This window comes from Rhinolophus ferrumequinum, chromosome 21 (genome assembly GCF_004115265.2).
Source record: "Rhinolophus ferrumequinum isolate MPI-CBG mRhiFer1 chromosome 21, mRhiFer1_v1.p, whole genome shotgun sequence".
Classification (NCBI taxonomy): Eukaryota; Metazoa; Chordata; class Mammalia; order Chiroptera; family Rhinolophidae; genus Rhinolophus; species Rhinolophus ferrumequinum.
This window is the reverse complement of record NC_046304.1, coordinates 4,175,940-4,184,271: the sequence shown is the minus strand read 5'-3', so window position 1 is coordinate 4,184,271 and position 8,332 is coordinate 4,175,940. Positions and strand designations below refer to the sequence as shown.

Genomic DNA, 8,332 nt, shown 5'->3' with positions numbered 1-8,332 from the left:
CACCTGATGAACGGAAACAAAATGTGGTCTCTCCATACATTGGAATATTATCCAGTCATAAAAGAGTAAGGAACTATTGATACATGCTACAACATGAATGACCTTAAAATAATTAGGCTAAGTGAAAGAAGCTAGTCACAAAAGATCTCATATTGCATGATTCTGTTTATATGAAATGTCCAAAATAAAGAAATCTATGGAGACAGAAAGTAGATTAGAGTCTGCTTAGGGCAAGGGGATTTGGGAGGAAATGGTGTGCTAACAGGTACAGAGCTTCTTTCTGGGGTGATGAAAATGTTCTAAATTTGATTGTGATGGTGGTTGCACAATTCTTTGCATACTAAAGACTTCACTGGCCATACACCTCAGCCAGCTGAGCCTCCCCACCACGCCTCTGGCCAAGATTTCAACAGACCTCACCCAAATGCCATCTCAAATGGAACATGCCGTAGAATACATGGTTTTCATGTTTCACTAATTTGCTGGGGATAAAGGCTACTTAACAAAGGAAGACCTGAAAGTATTCATGGAAAAGGAGTTCCGTGGATATTTTGAAAATCAAAAAGACCCTTTGGCTGTGGACAGAATAATGAAGGACCTGGACCAGTGCTAAGATGGCAAAGTAGGCTTCCAGAGCTACTTTTCACTAATTGCTGGGCTCACCATTGAGGACAATGACTATTTTATATAGTCACATATAACAGAAGGAAAAGAAGTAGGATTGAGAAATTACTCCTGCCCTGGTGAGAGTTCTCCCAAAGGGTTGCTTAAAGAATCTCTGCCCCACAGCTTCACCCTGTATAGGATCTCAGGAGGAGATTGGGACCCTTAGAAAATGTACAAATAAAATCCTACCCCATTTGAAAAGAGAAAGAAAAGCCAATTAAAGCCATATAAGCATTTGACTTTTATATCCAAGGCTTGCATCCACTTGCCCTCAATAAATAAATTCCTATTTTAGTTCCTAAAAAAAAGAAATACAAAAGACCATTGAATTATACACTTTAAATTGATGAATTTTATGAGAATTATATATTTTTTTCGAAGGTCTCTGTGCAGAGAAGAATTCCTGTGTTTTTAGGGGGAAATTAATCAAACAAAGAAGCAAAGCTTCCATAATCCCAATGTCATTGGAACCATATTTCAAAAAGCTTCACCCAGCTTATTCTCTACACAAGGAAAATCTACCCAAGCAGCCTTTATGCAGTATCTTTCCTATGCATTTCATTTCACACTTAGTCACTTTTTGTAAAGCAACGTATCTTTTACTTGAATTTATTTTCAGAATCAATTTTAATAAAAACAAGAGAGAGGTCACAAAAATGTCAGAAATATGCTTTGGAGAGGGGAACTAAGGGTCACGGATGGAAAGGCAATTTACTTTTCAGTGTCATTTGTACTATTTGAATTTTTTACCATTGGCTTTGAAAAAATAAATACAGACATCCCTGCTTTTTTTTTTTTTTTGCTTTTTAGTTTTAGGTGTACAAAACAATGTAATAGTTACACATTTATACCCCTCACAAAGTGATAACCCCCCTCCCCCAAACTACTTCCCCTCTGACATCATATATATCAGTTACAATTCCACTGACTCTATTCCCTATGCTGTACTCCACATCCTGTGACTATATATTATAAAAAATATATATATATATAAAAATATAATTGACATTATTATTCAGCTTCAGCTTCAGGTGCACACTGCAGTGGTCAGGCATCTACACCATCCCTGAAGTGGTCTCCCTAATAAGAAGTGTCCATCGGATACCCTACAAAATCTTTACAACAGTATTGATTATATTCCCCAAACTGTCTTTCATTTCCCTGTGGCATTCTCGTGGTTACTGATTGTGCTCTCTAATCCCCTCACCTTCTCCCTCATCCCCACCCCAGACATCCCTGCATTTTGAAAGTTCACATTACACCACTTTGCTTTAATGAAAAGACCTACACTGGTACCTATTTTTGCTAACCAAAAAAAAATTTGAAGAGGACTTTTGCTTTTACGAAAAAAGGTAAGAGAAAATCGCATTCAGTGTTTGTTTTGCAGGAAGCCATTATAGAGGCTGCCCACCCTGAGCAGCGAGAGTGGCCGCCAAGCTCCTCCTGGGAACTACCCTCAGCATCTCAGCATCAAGCGCCACATCTGTGAACTGTGTCTGTGAGCATCTGTGCTTTTTCTCAATTTTGTGCATCCATTAGCAAGATGTGTCCTAAGAAAAGCATAAGAGAGCTCATAAGGGTGTTACGCTTAGCATAAAACTGGACATAACTGAGCATATTTGGTGTGATTTGGCAGGCTATTTTTGGATCTGGGAATGCTCAAAATTTTTTCCATATCAATTAATTGTAATTGCTCCTTTGCTTTATACCATTTCAGCTTGCAAAAGTCTTCATAGGAACACTCTACTTTCAGATAGTGGGGGAAATCACCATCAGAATCCAATTCAAATGTGCAAAAAATGTCTAAAGCCTGTGTATAATTAATGTAAATTCTGAAGAGAAGTGTGGGAGAGGGTTTCAGAGTCTGGAAGGTGGGAATTGCTCTGGCCTTAGAGGGAAGGAATGGTGGGACTTGGGAGGCAGTTGGACAAGCCAGAGCCTGCACCTAGAGACTTTGCTTCTCCTTGTACTAACTCCAAAACTTGGTCCAGAGTCTGGGCTGGGCCATGTTTACTGGCAAGATGCAGCCTCCCTGAGCCGTTTGTGTCTGAGATTGACAGAAAAGAAATAGAAACACGCCAGCTTTAGTAGGCTGGACCAGCTTTCTGGAAATGGGGAGACAGAGATAGAGGAGCAGGCTCACAGTGGGGAGGAAAAAATGCTAGCTAAGGTGGCCTTAGTCCTCAGAGCGGCAGGGGCCTTACAGGGCCATCCAGGCCAAGGGCGCCTCCTGGAGGAGAAGGGGACCAAAGTCCTGCTGGTGTGGGCACAGCCTGTCTGGCCTGAGAGAAATTTAGCTCTCATGGAAAGTGCTCTGCCCCTTCCCACACCACCCCAGGGAGCACTCTGAGTCCCAGAGGCCACTGCTCAGTCAGGCCCGGATGTGTGGTGTCTTTCTCCCAGGACCCAGAAGAGCCACAGCCAGGCCCTGGGCCAAATCTGGGAGCCCCAGCTTGAACCCATAGCCTCTGGGGAATTTCCCCAACCTTGGGCTGGAGCTGGGCCCATTTGCAACAGCCCCTGTTTTGGTTAATGGATATCTGGTTTTTCTACCGAAAAGACTAGGAGAAAGGGATGTTCTACCACCTGGGAACCCAGAACAGAGAAAAAGTGCGGGAAGGTTGAGCAGAGATAAAAATGAGGCACAGAGAGGAAGCTCCCGCCAGTTATAGAGACACAGTCAAGACAGAGAAGACAAACAGACTGAGACCCAGAGATCCAGAGACAGGACTGGTCAGAACCTGCGACAGAGGCAAGGAGAAAGACCAGGCGCAGGCAGAATCAGTCTGGGCCAGGAACCGAGACGAGGATGATCTGGGCGGCGTCCGAGGTCGAGCCAAAGAATCCGCGGTCCAGCCCGGAGGATGGATGCTGGGGATGCAAAAGGCCGGTCGCCTTGCCCACCCGCGGGCCCATCCCCTACCTATAGCATCCCGGCCCTCCACCTCCCCAGGACTCCACCGCACCGCGCCTCAGCCTCGCTCCCCTCTAGCCTCGCCTTCTCCACTCCCACCACCTCAGACACGCCTCCCCACACAAGCTGGCCGCAGCAGCTCCTCTCCCACTCCGCCACCCCTTCTCAGGACTCCCTAACCGCACCTTTCTGCATCCCAACTCCCCCCCCACCCCAGGTGCCCCTCAGCCGCGCCCGGCCACATCCCACCCCTTGACTCCCTCCACCGCCCTTCAGGTACGGCCCCACTCTCCCAGTTCCGGGCACCTCCCCCATTTCGAGTCTCCCAGGCCCAGACGAGGCCCCGCCTTCTTTCTATGTGAGCATCCGGACACGCACTTCCAGAGCTTCTGAGACAAGCGTCCGAGGTCATGGCTGAGGCTCCAGGCTCAGGAGTGGGAGGACTGGAGGCCCTCCCCTTGGACGCGGGAGCCGGGCTTCTCAAGCCCCACTCTCTCCCCTAGGCACAGAGCAGGCCAGTGAGGGTATCAGGGCCTGTGGCCTCTGCCTTCCCCCAAGGAAGCGGGTGATTGCTAGAGGGGTGCACCCAAGGAATGGGAACAGTTAGCGCATCCCTCCGGCTTGGAGAGCATCAGGGAAAAGCTGGAAGAGCGCTCTTGAGCTTGTGAGCCAAGCTTTTTAATGGCATTTTCTTTTTAAGTCTTTACCTCCACCCTGGGAGGTAGATCCCCTTGGTATCTCCACTTCAGAGAAGGGGAAGCAGAGTCAGAGAGATGAAGTAACTCACTTGCTCCGGACTATAGCACATTGTAAGTGATGGCGGTGGGATTTGAACCCAGGCAATCTGATCTCCCTTTGCGTTTCCACCTGTTTCATAAAAAAAAGTCAGGTATCTTGTGGTATAATTAACATCCTCAAATGTGCTCTGGGACCCCTTTGCCTCCCCTCCCCCACAGTCGTGCTCTGATAACCACTGATTGGATTTCTATTCTTGTAGCTTTGCCATTTCCAGAATTGACATGTGAATGGAATCACACAGTATGTACCATCCTTGTGTATCCCTGGCTTTTAAGATCCTATATAGTTTTCTTTTGCTACAATTCCCTTTGCCAGTATCTGACCAACCCCTACCCTCCAACCCCCCACCCACCCCCCCCTAGACTTTGAGAAAAGTTTGTTGCCACTGCCTGGGGTGGGGAGGTACTGCAGGCCTGTGAAGGGAAGGATGGGTTGGGTTAGGGTTTTGAAGGTGTCTTAGTCCGTTTCAGCTGCTATAACCAAAACACCACAAACTGGGCAGCTTATAAACAACAGAAACTTATTTCTCATAGTTCTGGAGGCTGAAAGTCCAAGATCAGGGTACCAGCATGGTTCCATACGGCTGAGAGCCCTTTTCCTCGTTCACAGCCAGGCACTTTCTTGCTGCCTCCATTTTTTAAAAGGCACTAATCTCATTCATGATGGCTCCACCCTCCTGACCTAAGCACCTCCCAAGGGCCCCACCTCCTAATACTATGACATATAGGCATTAGGATTTCAACGTTAGAATGCGGGGGACACAGACATTCAGGCCATAGCAGAGGAAATGACAAGTTGACTGAAGAACCAGGGGCAGGAGTTTGGAACAAAAGTTTAGGAAATTTCAGAAATGCCACTCAAATTTAGGCTTTATCATGCAAGTAATGGAGAATGATTTAAATTTGAGTGTTAGACCCTCCCTAGAGTCAACAGTTGCTGTTGGCAGTTCAATTCCTCGAGTCCCGCAAGGGATGGTGGGCAGCAGCCCCTGCAACTAAGATTGAACACGGCACCTTGAGCTGAGCTGCCACTAAGCTCCCTGATGGCTCAGTTGGTTGGAGTGCATCCTCTCAACCACAAGGTTGCCGGTTCGACTCCCACAGGGGATGGTGGGCTGCGCCCCCTGCAACTAGAAAAAAAAAAAAAAAGGGCAACTGGACCTGGAGCTGAGCTGCGCCCTCCACAACTAAGACTGAAAGGACAACAACTTGACTTGGAAAAAAGTCCTGGAAGTACACACTGTTCCCCAATAAAGTCCTGTACCCCTTCCCCAATAAAAAAAAAAAAAAATCTTAAAAAAAAAAGAAAATAGAGCATATCACCTCTTAGACAAATAGAGTATAATTGCCCGGCAGTGTTCAGAACCCCCTTGAGTTTTGCAATCCTGAATTTAAAATGAAACCAATCTCCTTAGTTGTATGATTCCCACCCCCCCACCCCCACCCCCACTCCCAGCAGTTGGGGGCAGGCAGGGAGAAGGCAGGTGTTGGGACTCATCCAAGCTTGGGTTTCTGCTAGGTGACTAGGAAAGAAAAACACAGTCAGTCACTCCTCACCCCACAAAACAACTCCTCAAGTCATGTTTTCACACTTTGCTCTCCAGAGAGCAGCAGCGTGAGGACTCACCCCTAAAATGTCATTCCCTAGGCCTGGGTGTTTTGAGGGGGGGATGAGTAGCCAACCGCCAGAAGCCGGTCAATCTTCACCTGTTTTTCTTAGCATCTCCCAAACACAGGAGGTCTGGGCAGGCCTGATTTGACTCTAAGTGCTCCTGGAGCAGAGACCTGAGTCATTGCAGAGGTGGAGGCAGGAACCGTGTGTTCCAAGGAAATGGTGGTGGGGGAAAGGGCAGAATCCCACTCCTCCGTTTTATCTTCCCAGTTCAAAACAACATACCCATCCCATCTCCCCAAGAGATTTTCACACCATTCCTTCTCTTGGGGAGGCTCCAGCAGCTGTGCTAATTCAGTCTTGTTTGACACTGACCTAGCATTATATTTATCATCCCATGTTACAAGTGTCGGTTTACTTGCCTTTTTCCACACGATGACTGAGCATATTTGTCTGGGTAGCCTTAGCACTTGGCACAGGGGAAGAAAGACCAGTTCTATTTCTACAAATATGAGGCTCTAGAGTAAGGCTTAAAACAGCATTCTTTCTTCCTCAGATGTTTTGGGCCTGGATTCACATAGAGCTGTTTGGCCTCACCTTTCCAGAATGGAAGGGGTGATATTTGCCTATTTCTAGGCACCCCTAGACTATGGCCCACAGAAAGTGGGGTCTCCACCTTCTCCTTTACATTCTGTGGTTTGGGATCATCTGAGAGGGCCTGTGCGGATATTCTATTTACTTTGTGGTTTGTCTTTAGGCACAGGCCCCTTATTTCAATGTAAGTTTCCAAGTCAGAAGACCCACTTCAGCCTTGCTCACCTGGGCCCAGTAGACAGAGCGTGGAGCCATGCTGTGCTGCTCTGGCCCGAAACACAGCGAAGAGGACAGAGCTGAAAGTGAAACAAGTGAATTATTTTAGGTGGCTGAAGTCAGTCTGCAGGGGAGCAGCCACTTAGAGGAAATCATCAGCACATTACTGGAAGCCAGAGCAGCATTCTTGTGGTTTTGCACAAAAGAGAAAAGACAGTAGAGGTATCAGCAGCCCAGGGAAGGCTGAGGCTCAGAGAAGTGAAGAGAATGAGACGCACTGCTGTGCATACTCCGTAGACACTTCCAGCCCCCACTTTTGCCCCTTTAGCCTTTCCCTTCTTGTCTCTTGGGACCCCCGTTTTTCTAAGCTCCGCTGGTCATGCTCTCAGGTGGCTCAGGGTCTTTTCCCTTCTCGAGGTGGTGGCTGCTGTGGTGGCAAGGAGACATACTGTTCCAGTAAACTTTGCCAAGCTGCTTCCAGAAAAGGTCGGGGGAGGAGGGAGAGGAACAGCATTATCTAAAAGACCATCAGCACTTCTGAATTAAAGTACTGGCTGCAAAAGAGAGAAGGCCATTTCAGCTTCTAAAGGAGATTACACTGAGGCCTGATGCTCAGAAAAACAGCTTTCATGGGGCTAGGAGGGGGTGCGGGTGCTGCTTGGCAGGAAGCCAAGGTGAAACAGGACATGCTGGAAGCTTCCAGCTAACCCACAAAGTGGGGGTGGAAACTTGGTTGGTTGAAAGGCTGCCGGGAATGATGGGGAGAGGGTATTCTACCTTAGAGGTAAGGTCTTCCTCAGATCAGTCCCAAAGGTCTTTTTCTCCCCCAATTGCTCAAGCATCCCCTTTGCTGGATGTAACGGTCAGTATTTTCCACTCTGACTCAGGGTGCAGAGCAGTCCTTTCCTTTTTTTTTTTTTTTTTTTAAAGATTTTATTGGGGAAGGGGAACAGGACTTTATTGGGGAACAGTGTGTACTTCCAGGACTTTTTCCAAGTCAAGTTGTTGTCCTTTCAGTCTTAGTTGTGGAGGGCGCAGCTCAGCTCCAGGTCCAGTTGTTAGTTGCAGGGGGCGCCGCCCACCATCCCTTGTGGGAGTCAAGGAATCAAACAGGCAACCTCGTAGTTGAGAGCCCACTGGCCCATGTGGGAATCGAACCGGCAGCCTTTGGAGTTAGGAGCACGGAGCTCCAACAGCCTGAGCCACTGGCCGGCCCAAGCAGAGCAATTCTGATAATTGGGAGCATTACCTCCATTCCATATACTGGAGAAATCGAAGGCTGGGGCCACTGTGCACTGACTGCCATTGCCAGCAGAGCCACCTAATCCAAGAATCTACCCCACCCCTTGCAGCAGCAAGTTCACATCCATCCCCAGAGGAGGATCGGAAGCAAGGAGGATGGATGCCCCAGCTCTGCTAGGCTTCGCCTTTCTTCAGGCTCTTTTGGATGCCAGCTACTGACCTGGAGCCCAGACCCTTGCTCCAGTGCCAGGAACAGGAAGGAAGGTGCAGCTCCAGGACCACCCAAGGAGC

General features: G+C 47.9%; 1 pseudogene; it reads left to right on the top strand.

The window, feature by feature from the left end:
* The first annotated feature begins 424 nt into the window (after positions 1-424).
* LOC117012662 (protein S100-A10-like) lies at positions 425-691 on the top strand (annotated as a pseudogene).
* Positions 692-8,332: the final 7,641 nt, after the last annotated feature.